Here is a 14,594-nt window from a genome sequence, read left to right on the forward strand (position 1 = left end):
GCCCAGGGAAGTGGTGGAGTCACCATCCCTGGAGGTCTTTAAAAGATGTTTAGATGTAGAGCTTAGGGATATGGTTTAGTGGAGGACTGGTTAGTGTTAGGTCAGAGGTTGGACTAGGTGATCTTGGAGGTCTCTTCCAACCCAGATGATTCTGTGATTGTATATGTTGGTCTATAATATATTCACCAATTGCTTTAACATTTAAGAATTAGTAATTTTAAGTTTGGTACCTTGCAAAACCTTCTGTATTTCTATACTGTCCCTTGAAACTATCTTGCACAGCTCTAAAGACGAAAACAAAGTTGTGATCTTGCTTTTCTTTTGTTTAATTTTATGTCTGTTGATCTTAATGTTTAAACCTCAGGTGTACATTACTTTACTCATTTTTTCCTTCAGCTTTTAAGTTCTTGTAATTTTGGCATGTATTCTTCCAACATTCAAATCTGTACATGCAATCAGTGACATGTGGTCGTACTAAGATGGTTTCTTCAATTGTACTTAATGTGTAAATATGCTGTCAGAGTACTTAGCTTTCATTGCATATGTTCCCGTATCAGAAAAATGTTTGTGCAAGCATTGCCCAAGTACTTGTTATACATGAACGGATATCTACTTGAGATGTCTCTGAAAATTAAATTCCAAATGTCAAGGTAAATCATCCCCCTCATTATAAAGATGACTTTATAATCTCCTCCCTCCCCCCAAAGTAACTAAGTAACTATGGGAAGAATTATTCTTAACCTGTAATCTCTATTAATATATTTTTTAAAATCAAAGCCATCTATATCACAAAAACTTTTAGAATAATATTCTACTTCAGGATAATGATCATAGTTGCTTGCATGATAATGGAGAAGTGATAGGTCGTACATGAAACTTGAGGATTCAGCCTTTTCAAACTGTGTGTATAGATGAAAATAAAATTTCCAATATAAAACTCTAAGTCTCAAAGACTGTATTGTACTGCTGTCATAATATCAAAGACTGGAAATTGATACCATGAGCTATAGAACTGACTAGAGATTGAAGGGTAGTGGTGAAAACCTGTTCTACCTAAGTTGTGCAACCAATATGCAAGTATCAGGATGTTCTTATGGGAAGGAAAAGTAAAATGAAATTGAAGTATGTTTTTTTGTTGTTGGTTTTTTTTTTTTTTTTTGACCTTAGAAAAGTCTGTGAAACAAAAATTACTGTGGGTTAAATCTTTTTTTTTCTTATATTTGTATAAAATTCCGTTAGCCATGTGGGGTAGAACAGGATATAGGTTAAGCATTTCCAGAATCCATTTTTGCTTCTCCTTTGGATTCCTCAGATCTTACATCAGAGGTATTCCGTTCTTCCTTCCTTCCTTCCTTCCTAGAGTAAATGGCCAAGGATTAGAGGGAAGTTTTGCTTTACTGTACCTGCTACTCATTAACTAAGTGTCTGAGATACTGCAAGTGGACCGTGTGTAGTAATTGTCAACTGTGATGAATTGCTGTGCTTCTCCCAAAGGACAAAGAAGGGCCATTAATGTGAGGAGGAAGCATATTTTCTTCTTTCTTCAACAGAGTCAGTTGTGTGTCTTCCCAGGATTGTACCGGAAAGCTACAATTTTTTGTATCACTTCATGTTGAAAGGCTTTCCTTTTCAGTTAAAAAATAAAATAAAATTTTCTTTAGGTTTTTGTTATCTTAATGGCCTGAAAAGATACACATGCATGTAGGATGGAACTCAGATTTTTCCAGTGAACTCCTCATGACACTTTTTTTGGACAGTTACAAATACTGGCAGTTGTTTCCTTATTCTCAGTCAAAGTTCTTATAGCTGTTCTCAGCTTTGCTTTAAGGCCATGTGTATATCTTAAGCAAGATGTGCACTATACATATACTAAATGGCTTTGTTCAGAGTCTTACTAATAGGAATGTCCCTGTCACATGTATCTGCTTGGTCTGTGCAATCTCTTGTAGATTGTTTTCTGGCATTGAACTGACAGTGTATGTTTAAGCAAATATGTTTTAGTTTTTGCATCTGTGTTAGTAAGTAATATATAGCTTTGGACTATTTCCAGTTAATTACAGGGATAACCAAGTTTTAACGACATCTATACAATCAGCCATTTGGTGTAATTATGTATAGTATTTGAGAAAAACATTATTTGCAGAAACAGAACTTCTGTAAAATAACATGGGTATAGGTAAGATGAAACATTTGATTCCTTTTTTTTCTTCTATTTTGGGTCAAAATATCAGGTCTGTGTGAACCTTACTGTTAAAATGGAAAGGAATGGTATTTGGGTGAAACTGATTCATCCTTCAAGGCATCTCCCTTGTCTTCTATGCATGCTACTTTCTCAGGCAGCGTTGGGTTTTGACAGCATTCTGGAAGATCTTGGCCATAAAAGGTAAATCTACATAGCAGGTAAGTCATAAAGGTAAACATAATAGATTCAGGGGAGTATATTAGAGATAGAAGGGCAATATATAACCTTTCCATCACTTAAACCCTATCCTGAAAGCACAAGCAGGATTTAGGTGACATGTCATCCCTGGACCATTGCTTAGCACAAGGTGGATGTAATGCTTTGACTTCAGGGAAGTCGATATTCTGTGAAAATATTTTACTGCCTGCAAGGGATAGAGAGCTAGGACAATAATAATCTAGGACTTCCTTCCTCTGTGAATAAGCATAATTAGCGTGGAAATGTGTGTGCAGTCAGGCATATATTTATACATATATATATAAAAAATATATTTATACGTAAATATTTTATTTACATGCACATATATGTGCTAAGGGGTAAGAGACAGCTGTTCCTCAGTCTGCTTTATAAAATGACTTCATTTCTTTATTAACAAAGCACGATTTATTCACACACGAGCCAGGAAAAATAGTGTCCTTTCCTCATCCTGCAGTTGTGTTATTGGTTTTCCCACCTCATGTGTGACTGGAATTGAGGTTGTCACCTCATTGTGGTTAGTTCCACACCTTTTTCAGGGTAAACAGTGTGTGAACTTGTATACACAGCATCTGAGCCAAGGCCTTTCTATAAACCAAACTTTAATTTGCTATTGTTTTGGCATTTATGAATGTGTTTGTGAGACCATGTGGGCTGGCTGTGGAAGACACTATAAAAACTAACATTGGAATGTCCATCTGGAGATGGTCTGTGTTATTTATGAAAACTTAGGGCCCAATCCTGCCACCTTCTCTCACGCTAACAATCTCACTGAGGTCAGCCAGTGATTATATTTCTTTAGGGATGACTTAATGTGCATAAAACTTTACTGGCAGTGATATATGGATGGAGTTTTCAAACTTAGGTGATTAGATAGCCCATATCCACTGACATCAACTGGAAGTTGAAATGCTATCTGTGCCTTTGGAATTAAATAAAGATTAAGTTAGTATGAATTAGAGGAAAAGTCTTTGTATTTAGTTGTATCATTTATTTTGTAGCTATACACTGTAAGAACCTGGTTGTGGGAGTTGCCAAAGAAAATTAAAGGTGAGAAGTGGGTTGTAGCTTCTCCTACTGGTGTTAAGTCATTTTTAAAAACAAGGGTTTAAAGTGCAAATAGAACATAAAATTGGCAAAGAAGAAAAGATTTCTGATGAGCAATACTAAGGAGCTGGAGCAGTAATTAATGCTGTGAAAACAATATTAGGTTTAGATGCTGTTTTAATGGTAAGTTTTGTATTTTATGTAAATACTCTGAAACCTTATTTATTCTGATGACCTGAAGGTTTTTTTTTGTATTTGCACCATATTAGATGAATTACCTGTGTTATGAGATCATATGACAGGCAGATATAACTTGATAAATTTGCAATAAAGGACTGAATATTTTGTATGCCAGTGCTATGTAGACTTGTACTTTCTTTGGAAATCTTGATTTATGTAACTTTTAGCCAAATGCATCACCTGCCCAACTGATAGAATTCTGGTCACTTAATTCAAATGGATTTAGCCTCTTGTTTGTTTGTTTATTTATTCTTTTACCATCACTGGTCCTGCAGTCTAAATTATGCGCTAGGATCTGTTCTAAGCACAACATCGCTAGTCGGTCAGGGGAGGTGATTGTCCTGCTCTACTCTGCGCTGGTGCAGCCTCACCTCAAGTGCTGCGTACAGTTCTGGGCACCACAGTACAAGAAGGACATTAAACTGTTGGAGAGTGTCCAGAGGAGGGTGACAAAGATGGTGAAGGGCCTAGAGGGGAAGACACATGAGGAGTGGCTGAGGGCACTGGGCCTGTTCAGCCTGGAGAAGAGGAGGCTGAGGGGGAACCTCATTGCAGTCTACAACTTCCTCGCAAGAGGGAGTGGAGAGGCAGGTGACCTGTTCTCTGTAAACACCAGTGATAGGACCCATGGGAATGGTGTTAAGCTGAGGCAGGGGAGGTTTAGGCTGGACATCAGGAAGAGGTTCTTCACTGAGAGGGTGATCACACACTGGAACAGGCTCCCCAGTGAGGCAGTCACTGCACCAAGCCTGTCTGAATTTGAGAAGCGATTGGACTGTGCACTTAGTCACATGGTCTAAACTTTTGGGCAGACCTGTGCGATGCCAGGAGTTGGACTTGATGACCCTTACGGGTCCCTTCCAACTCAGGATATTCTATGATCTGTACTTTTTATAGTGAACATACTGAAATTGTAGTAGAGGTCAGCACAAGGCGAAACTGAATCTTGAATGAAATTCTAGTTTAAATTATTATTAGTACTAAATTTAATTAACCAAGCATGATATGTCTTGTGTCCAAGCTTAAATGAGGAACTAGAAGTGCATGATGCAACTTTGTTCAAGAAAAATGCAACTCTTGCCAGTATTATCCATCCAGCTCAGAACTCACACCTTCTAGAAAGACTTTATGCGAAGTTGCAGTTCTAGCAATGGAGAAAGTTGCTGAAGGATATGATGCCCTTAGCATGACAGCCAGTGTTTGCAGGGTACTACCAGACTACAGCATTAGTGCACTACTGATATTCTTATAATCTAGTGTTATCTGGAGTGTTGTTTGTTCTGCAGTAGGTTGTTCTACACCAGTAGAATAATCTCATAGAAGGAAGACTAGAATGTTGTCAGATTCTAGAACCTGCTTTCCAGATGGGCTGAAGTCTTCCTTACATGAAGTAAAAACACAGCTAGCAAAGGATGTTTTTTTTCTCACCAACAGGGGCATCCAGTCTAACCCAAAAAAGGGATTGAAAAAACCTGAATTAACCTAATCTTGGTCAGTGAAGTGATCTTCAATTTAGAAATTGGAGCACTGAGCTCTAGGGATACTACCCCTTTTTCTGACTTCTGCTTTACACAGGCAGTCCTAAAAAACTGGTTGTGACCCCTTTACCAAAAAATTGAACATTATATCTTGTATATCATTTCTGTTTTTTTTGTGTTTTTTTTTTTTTTGTTTGTTTGTTTTTGTTTTTTTTTTTTGCTACTTAAGTATTACCCTTTTAATAAAATACACTAAATGTGTCCTTTCTAAGGACATAGGTATAAAAAAAAACAGTTTTAGTAAATCTGTTGAAACATATGGTAAGAAATTCCATCAATAAATGTGTCTTGTATTTGGCTTAGCTTTAACATGTCATATTTAACATATCCCTTTTTAGTTATTTTTTTCCATGATAATATCTCATATAAATAGAAGGGTAATATAAGATTATTTCCAAAGGAAAGCATGAACTGATCACAACATGCAAACAGGATTGTCTCGGTATTACATGTATATGTTCCACTCCAAGCTGTCTTTGAAGTTTCTGTGTTTATTTTGAGGCCTATCCCTGGGGACAGTATGAATTGGGTAACTATTACTCCTCCTAAACTTACAGCCGCTGAAAAGTAAAGGTGCAAAATTCTCCTTGCTAGTTTTGAACTCCAGCTCCCCATGTACTATCATGTTGCATTACTGACCAAACCATCTTTCAGTATAAGACACATTTTGAAACAATTCAGATTTGGAAATGATTTCAGAGCCAGTTAGATTTATATAAGAAACTCATTTAAAAAAACAAACAAACAAAACTAAAACCCCCACAAACTACATTTTCTATCAGTTACTTACGTACATAGGCTACACATTGAAATAGTTAAAATTTGTAGCAGTTCATCTCAAGCAGAATCAATTTGGTAAAGATATCAAACACAGGTGCTTCATTGAACAAGGTATGTTCACTGCCACTTGCTTGCTGCTTGCCACTGATAGTTTCCTCAGAAGTCATCTTGAAACAACTTTTCCTAACACTGCTTACGATTTTATAACACTCCACTATGGAGGTATAGAACAAATGTAGTTCTATGTTTTCTGCATTGTGTATAACATGTTATAACAAAGTAATTTTATGCATTTCTTTCCTGACACTCAAAGGTTAATGCTTTTACAATTGTACATCAAGGAAAACAGCAACAGGATATGTAAGCTGACTCAAACCACTAGTGGTTGGGTTTTTTGAATCTGAACAACAATCCAGGCCAAGATCTCCTACTGCTTTATAGAAGACTTGTTCGATACAGAAGCTCAGCACTTACGGAGGTCTGCAGAGCAGCAGTTTGTCCTCCCTTCTTTCTGCTGCTATCATATGGGGGAAGACCCTCTCTGATACCTATGTTCTCATGCTGCTACTTGCTTGGGGTGCCCTGTAAGTCTTGATGTCACATCAGCTTTCAACCAGTCCCTGCCTTGATTCCATCATAACTGCCACATGTGCATGTTTATTTTCTTTTGTGCTGTTTATTTGCAGGCTTAGATATGACAAAGAAAGAAAAGGTAAAAGAGGTTCAGTCCTCCCTGCCATTTGTCCTATTTCCCACTTTTCTTTCACAGTGCTGTCACAACTGTTTTCCAATGATGATTCAGTTCCTAGTGTTTCGTGAGATCCTCATCTTCAAATCCTACATTGAGAAAGCTGGAACTATACTAGGATGCTGTTTTAAGAATGTGGTAGGGAAGAACAGAAAGGGTTAATATCTTATGTTTTAAGCTTTTTTTATGTCAAGGCTTCTGACATTATCCCAATGAAAAACCTCACTCTGGTTGTAATGAAACCAGCTTCAGACAGATGGTAACAGTGACACCTTTGTGCAAGTACCAACACAATTGGTGCGCCTGCCTGGTTGGCAGGCTTAGCACAAAGATGAAAACCAGCTACTTTGTGACCCCTGTCTAGTTAAAGATGGGAGGGAAGAGGTTGTTTTTTATGTTCCCTGCCAGGTTTTGCTCTCATGCTTTCAGGAAATCATCTACCAGTAATTTTTCCCTCTTAGAATAATAGTGACCCAGTAGAGAGGTCCATCTCCCAGTATTTCATATTTCCACACTTTCTATAGCCATACAGTCTATGGACCTTTTAACATACCTATTAAATATCTTATAAAGTGCCAGTCTTCAAATTTCTCTTTATTTCACCTCCTGGCAGTGAGTATCTAAGATGAATTAACTGTGGGAGCAAGTGAAAGCTAAATGAATTAGAAGCCTCTGTTTATGACTTAAAAAAAAAAAAAAAAAAAAAGAGAGAGAGAGAGAGAAAGTGTGGATTATGCCACTGTTTAATTCTTCCAGCCTCCTTGGACTAAAACTTTTATTATTATTCTTGCTTGCAATATATAAATTATCAGTCTGTTTTGTTTATTGGGAAAACACAAGTGGCTACTGAACAAAACTGTGCAGAAATAAGCAGTTAATATGATCTGGATTATTGTCTGTCCATCCAAACTGAGATAATATAAAATGAGTAAACCATCCATTAACAGTGTAGGAAAAAAGTAAGCCTATGGTACTGCTACCACCTCAATATCAAAGAAAGCACAGAATAAGATTCAATAATGGTTACTAAAGAAGAAAAAGAGTACAGAACTCACATGCTGGTATTTAGAGAGCTTTGATGTGACCTTTTCATTCCCTGATTGTTTTTAAACATTTATGGTCAGAATAAACTGAAGCATTGTATACAATCCAGAAATTACCTTTTAAATTTCTCTCCATATTTGAGAAAGGGAAAAAAAAAAAAAGTGAGGTGACATAAGATGGCAAGCAGCAAAGTAGATTGAAGATAAGCTGGGAGTTAGCTGACAGTTAGCTGACAGCAGCTGGGGATTTCCACTTTTCCAGAGGAAAGTGATCCTAGTTCAGTGATCCTAGTTCACATAACTGTGTCCACTGCTGCAGTTACTGCTTTGTCCTGAATCTTCAGGGACACAGAACAAGACTTTGTCCTGTACCTTCAGAAAAAGCATGTGGTCTCATCTTTCCATCTTTGAACAGTTTTTCATCTGACATCAGTAAGATTTGAATCGGATCAGATATGAAGAAAGATCTTCATCCACAGTATAACAACTTGTTCCAGTGGATTTTTTTCCTTCATTTGTATCTATAAGGAAATTACTGCTGTGACCTTGCATTTCAAATTTCACTTGATAGGAAACATTTCCTACTTAGATATTTCTGAAGCCAAACTAGGTTTACAAAAAGATTGTGTGTGGTGCTTGCAGCTGAAGGACACAGGACCTCATGACTTAAATTGTGCCTTTCAGTTTTGTATCTTTGTACCTTACTAAAAGCATTTTTTTTTATATTGTTGTCAGAAGGAGATGAAGTTCAATTGAAGTTAAATCACTTTTTATGAGCTCAGCCACAGTGAAGCTAAGGGGGAACAATTACAAGTCATGATAATGTCAGCAGTCAATATTGTTTCTCTTTACAGAACTATAAACAAAATCATGAAACTAGTCTCTAAAAGGTCCCTGACAGCTCTGGTAAATTTAAACAATCTGGCTATGAAGATGAATAGTATTTTCCTGTCACATATTCTACCTCTCTTTCTGTCTGTGAAGCTATTCAAATCCAATTAACCTAGTGCCAAAACCTCCGGTTTCCCTGCAATAGCCTAACACAGGACTCTAAACAATGCTGATTTATTATTATTATTATTATTATTATTATTATTTTTAATATATAAGCTTCTCTTAAAATATTTGTTTTTAAAGTTTTTTACTTGCCTGTAGACCAAAATAAATTATTACCTCGGGATTGTATGGCTGTGACAACAAAGCACATGGTATCCACAGGAGGAAAACAGTTTTTTAACTAATACAGAAAACGTGTTTTGCCCTGGGTCAACGTGCATATCAGCATCTTTCAGTTTTGCCAGTCTTTTATTTTATTCCACTGGGTAAAATTTCACTTCAGTGAAGCCAGTGGAAATTTTGCCATTAACTGCACTGGGGATAGATTATTGCTCCTTTTTGTAAGTAAGCTAAAAATTACTTATTTTGTAGAGTTGCATAGGAATTCCCAGATCAACTGCCCATCTTGCCTGGTGCTACTGATAATGGACCAACTGTTTTGCCATCCATATCCAGATAGACAAGAGTTGCACTGGATGAACCTTGCAGTAACATTTAGACCAGTGACATTATATCAGTTGTTTATATCAGTTATAAAAAGTATCACTTTTAGATTAAAGAGGATTTTACAATGTGCTAGAGCTTAGTTTTATTTTAAATTTTGAAGGAGGTAAGAAAAAATGTTTTAAATAGGGAAGCTATGAAGATGGAAAAGTTTTCTGACTGTTGAATTTTGCTACGCAGAAGTTCTTTGGCCAAATGCTGTAATGCTCTAAGAAACCCATAGTTAACTAGCCTGAAAAACGTTTTTTGAGGGGAAAGAAAAAAAAAAAAAGGTGGAAGCAAAACAAACTTAATACAACAACCTTCCCTTTCTCATTAACAAATATCTGTAGCAATTTGGAAAAAATCAGTGGTTCTTTCATTAATTCCCTAGTAAATCAAAACCAAACAAGCCAAACCAAGCCTTAGATGCTGCTAACAAAAAAAGAGAACCTGCTGTAACAAAGATATATATTCTTTTTTCTCTTTTTTAATATATTATCTTTATTCTAGTGTGGTCCATATAGATACAGAAAGTTTATGCAAAACATTTTCAAGAATATTTTCAAGAATGTCTTCTGGGCCACCTCCTGTTCTCTGAACAAACAATAAATTGAGAAGGCTTTTGAGCAATAGCTTATTGGGAGGAATAAGTAGTAGAGGAGTGCTTAAGAAGCACATAAATATGAATGCAACTTATATTTCGAAGGTTTACTTCCTTCTGAAGGTAACTGGAAGGTTTACCCTGTTTCCTAGTTCATGTAAAGTTCATATAATCATCAACTGGTTACTTTAGCAGGGGAATCTATGCTGCGAATTCCTGGAATAGCTGGGAGCAGATCTGTGCACTGTCCATGTTCTGTGCAAGCGTGCTGACAGTGAAGTATAGGCATGTTAGCTGATCCGCAGAAAGAAAAAATAAGATATTGCAGTTGCAGAAAGCACTTCATGCTATGAGCCTGCACCTTTGGTATGCATTCTTTTCCCAGCAATTGTCTTCCACCAAGCATTTAATTTTCAAATCATTGGTATAAATTGGATTGATGTTTGAATGTATTGTTTCTAGATTTATTGCTTTAAGATGTCAATTATAGCTATTGTTTATTTTATGAGGCTTCTATTAATTATCTAATTGGTTTACATTTTTATCTCAAGACGTTTTGGCTTTGCTCCTGTGATCTGTGTGCTGGCATCTGAGCTCGGGAGTATGTGGCATTTCATGCGTGTGCTTTTGCCACAGTAGTTTGAATCTTCTCATCTGAGAGTGTCACTACCTATCTACAAGATGTTCTTTTTACATGTTGTAGCTACAAATCAGTAGTGCTGTCAGCTGTTTTGGCAGGTATTTTACTGGTGAGATAATGGTGGCAGGACAATTTTCTCCTGTGAAGGTACAGTTGGTACTGATGATGTTTACAAAGTAGGTTTTTGTGCTGGAAACCTGGACTACAACTTGAAGGTTGCTCAAGTCTCCCAACTATCTTGAAGTCAAGTCTCTGAATACATTTTTTTTTTTTTTTTTTGATCAGTACCTTTAAGTTTTCCCCAAGGGCTCAGGATTGGAGTGTTCCTAGGGTGGTCCCCAGGAGGATCTTGTACAAGATCCTCTTCTGCTTTGCAGGACACTACAGTATAGGACTCAAACTGTCTGTTCTCACCTGCTTTAATACAGTGCATGCGAGGGAAATAAAATTTGCTAGTGAATGTATTAGATTTCTGTTTTTATTTCTGCCTTATTTATTTATTCATTTATTTTTGGCAAGTGCTTGATCAATTTCAATAATTTTAAATGTAAAAATGCATTAAATCACATCATGCCTTAGAGGGACATTCGTTGATTTTAAGGATCTTAAAACAGTCTATTTTTTTTTCATTCTAAGGCTGAACTCTGCATTCTGATACCCTTCTCAGTGTACCTGTCAATTCATGTCTGAGAAGAGCTTTAGTAAAGGAAAACAGTTAGATACCTGGACAAATCAGGATTAGCATCTTTTGTTAACAAAGTTTATATTAAAATCTATATCCTGTGATATAGTGACTCTAGCAATGTTTTGTTTAACTTTTTATCCAACTTATTTCTACCTTATCTATTTTCTACATATAGCACGGTTTATATGAATGACCACTTGCTCTTATTACCTAACTCACCTGTTTAACTGTGCTGCATTATTGAGATACGTTTTTATAGTACTTCAGGGAAGTAAAAATAATATATATAGTTTGTAGCCACTGATGCTCTTTTAAAGTTCAAGTGCTTTTGAAGATAAGGCATATTGCAGACACAACAAGTGATGGAGGAAGTGATCATTGAATACACTTTACTATCTGTTTGATCTCTTTAGATGCTGATAATCACCAGTGACATTACTGGGCTGGATGCAGCAGAAGTTACAAAGCAAGGGGTGTTAGAGGATCTGATAGTAGGCAGAGTAAGAAAATATGGCTTATAATCTAAAATAATGTTTAACACTAAAATATTATGGTCAAAGTTCTGCTCTCATTTGCACTGAAGGATATCCTTTGAAAACAATTTTTTGAGGTTTATCTAATGTATTGCACTCAGGAGTTGTGACTTAGAATTTTTACTTGATTTATTATGAATTATCATACATTTCTGATCACTGATTTGGATATTCAGAAGAAAGAAAACATAATTAAACACTGGAATATGTTTCTTCCTGAATTCCCAGGCTCAGCTTTAGCCAAACACCTCCTTCCTCCTGTCTCCTTCCTAATCTCAAGTTCCCTCTTTTTCCACACATTTATCCTTGGTCCTTCTCATTTCCTTTGACTATGGAGTTGTGTGTAACATGTTCTGTCTACTAGGGTCACCCACATGCCATAGCTCCTTGCGGCTGTCCCTGCCTCAGCAGCAGTCATCCCTGGGCTGCAGTCACTCAGGATTGCCCCTGGCATGGATTGCCTGCTTCTAAGAACATCTTCCCAGCAGCAGGAGTCAAGAAAAAAAAAAAAAAGCCTCAAGAATATATCGAAGCAGAACTGGTATTATTTATCAAACAGTATAAAGACTTGGATATTGATATTAGTACAGCTCTTATACCACATTAGATATTGCTTATAACTATTGAAGAGCTTAAACGTATGTCTGTCCCTGCCAATATAATACGCGTAGTGAAATTAGCACTTATCTAGATATTCATATGCAATATGATTTTTTTTTTTTTTCTGGAAGCATCAGAAGTATTATATATCTACTCAATCATTTTCTTTGTTTCTAGTTAGTAAACCAAACAAGATTAATAATTCTTTCTTAAATATGCAGGTGGGGAGGAAAGCTCCAAATCTAATCACTACGAGGATGAAAGAGCAATGAGTAACTGTGGAGCTAAGGCTGGAGGTACAGCAGAAATGACTTATCCTGGATAACTTTACATGTGTAATGTGCGTAGATTGCACTGCAGCATTTAGAAATAACTGACATGCAGGGGGAATACAAGTAATCTGTTATAGTAATTAAGACAGTCTTTTTCCATGAAGACACAGTAGATCTGTTAAGGAATTCTTACCTATGTGTTGTGGAGTACTAAAGCAGAGTTTTTTTCTTTCATAAGTAATGAAACCACAAATTGGAATATTACCCAGACACCAACATTCCATCTTTGAATGTTTTATGCATTGTGACTTTTATAAGCATGGTAACATCATCTTTAACAATAATACCAAAAATGCCCATAAATTCATCCCTAGAGCTTTATTAATAAGACTTTTGAGCTGTCCACTTCCAAATAGAGAAAAGAGTAAATTTTTAGAAGATATTGTTCAGTGTCACTGTTTTACAGTTTTATAATATAAATGATAAATTTCAACTCAAGATTATTGTTTCTAGATGAAGATGAAGTTCAGATGTGAATCGGAAAAGTCATGTCATATATATATTGGTGACATGATATAAAGGTATGATTATTTGTCTATTGAAATATTGTCTAAACAATTTTCATTTTGCTTTTTTTTTTCCAGAACAATGCTGTCCAAAATGTGAGACTGTTTTCAAAAAAAATGTGAAGATGTAATCAATCTTAAACTTTTCTGTCATTATCTCTTCAGGGGTCACATTTCCAACTTAGTTACAGCGATATTTTTCTTTTTAAATGGAAGATTATTTTTTCTGTAATGCTCTGGTTCATACAGTTAAAACCTGAAGAATGGCAAATATAATGAAACTGATGAAATCAAAGCTGTTAATAAACTTGCTGGCTTACAGTGATGTTCTAGAAGGGCCTACCATTGTCCCTTGATTTTGCATCTCCAGGGTTTTGTGCTAAATTGATTGTCAAAAGAGTTTTAAATCATTAATGCTTGGGTTTGATTAAAGATAGTGAAGTTTGCATAATTCCCAACTCTACAGTTTGCAGAACTGATGAGAAATTTGCTATCGCTGTTTAATTTAATGGAAAATGGCCAGTTTTGTCTTTTCCTCTGGGGGAAAGAAATATTTCTGTTATTTTTCTGTTTAAAATTTGAAGTTCTTAGTTTTCATGTAGATTTTTCCAAGCTTAAGTATTTCTCTTACTGAACCATTTCCAAGTATGTTGTTCTGGGTCAGGTTGTTTCTGTTGACATTCATCGTTGACATCATTGACATATAATCAACAGTTTGGATATTGCTTGCATCTTCTCCCCATGTGTGCTGCTTAGATTTTTCTGCCTGGACTTCATGTGTCATGTTGCTCTGGTGTTGGTATAGCACTGGGCTTTTTAGGCACACAGGTGGTCTTCTGCTTGTATGCCATATGGCTCAATGGCTTGCTCTATAGTTTAAATATCCAGCTTACATAGTGGGAAAATTTACCCAAGCTGTGGGATTCCAGCATGAAAATAAGCCAAATACTATCGTGCATAATGAGGAAAAATCTTCTACACTCCTTTTATTCTCTGCTTTACTCTCATTGGTAATAGCTGCAGTGCTTCACTTTTTCTTCTTTGTAGTACTGTCATCTCTTTTCCTTTGTAAAGAGCCATTACTTAAAGCAACTAAAAATGCTGTGTGCACTAATTTTCCTGAGGAGGAAAAGGTAAGGCATCTTCCATTAGGAACCAACTTGGGAAGTGGGGCATAAAGCAATAGCAGAATACTTGCAGCATTCATTGTCTATTTTCCTTCAGATAGCAGATATACATACCGGCCTATTCTGGCAATCTAGATGAAAAGAACATTCCAACCAAAGCCTTTTCAATTTTACATTGTTTTGACTTCTGTGGTT

General features: G+C 36.2%; 1 long non-coding RNA gene across 5 annotated transcripts in view; it reads left to right on the forward strand.

Moving 5' to 3' along the window:
- The window catches only part of LOC137863147 (uncharacterized), a 46,329-nt gene that overhangs the window by 27,471 nt on the left and 4,264 nt on the right, over window positions 1-14,594 (forward strand). Inside the window, exons 3-6 of one of the 5 annotated variants that reach the window (XR_011100725.1) lie at window positions 2,232-2,383; window positions 11,715-11,801; window positions 12,656-12,730; window positions 13,220-13,287. This is a non-coding gene — a long non-coding RNA (uncharacterized lncRNA). Of the gene's footprint in view, window positions 1-2,231; window positions 2,401-11,714; window positions 11,802-12,655; window positions 12,731-13,219; window positions 13,288-13,350; window positions 14,590-14,594 lie in introns of those variants that run through there. The other 4 variants (XR_011100723.1, XR_011100726.1, XR_011100722.1 and 1 more) reach the window with 4 other exon arrangements.

This window comes from Anas acuta, chromosome 12 (assembly GCF_963932015.1).
Source record: "Anas acuta chromosome 12, bAnaAcu1.1, whole genome shotgun sequence".
In the NCBI taxonomy this organism is placed as follows: domain Eukaryota; kingdom Metazoa; phylum Chordata; class Aves; order Anseriformes; family Anatidae; genus Anas; species Anas acuta.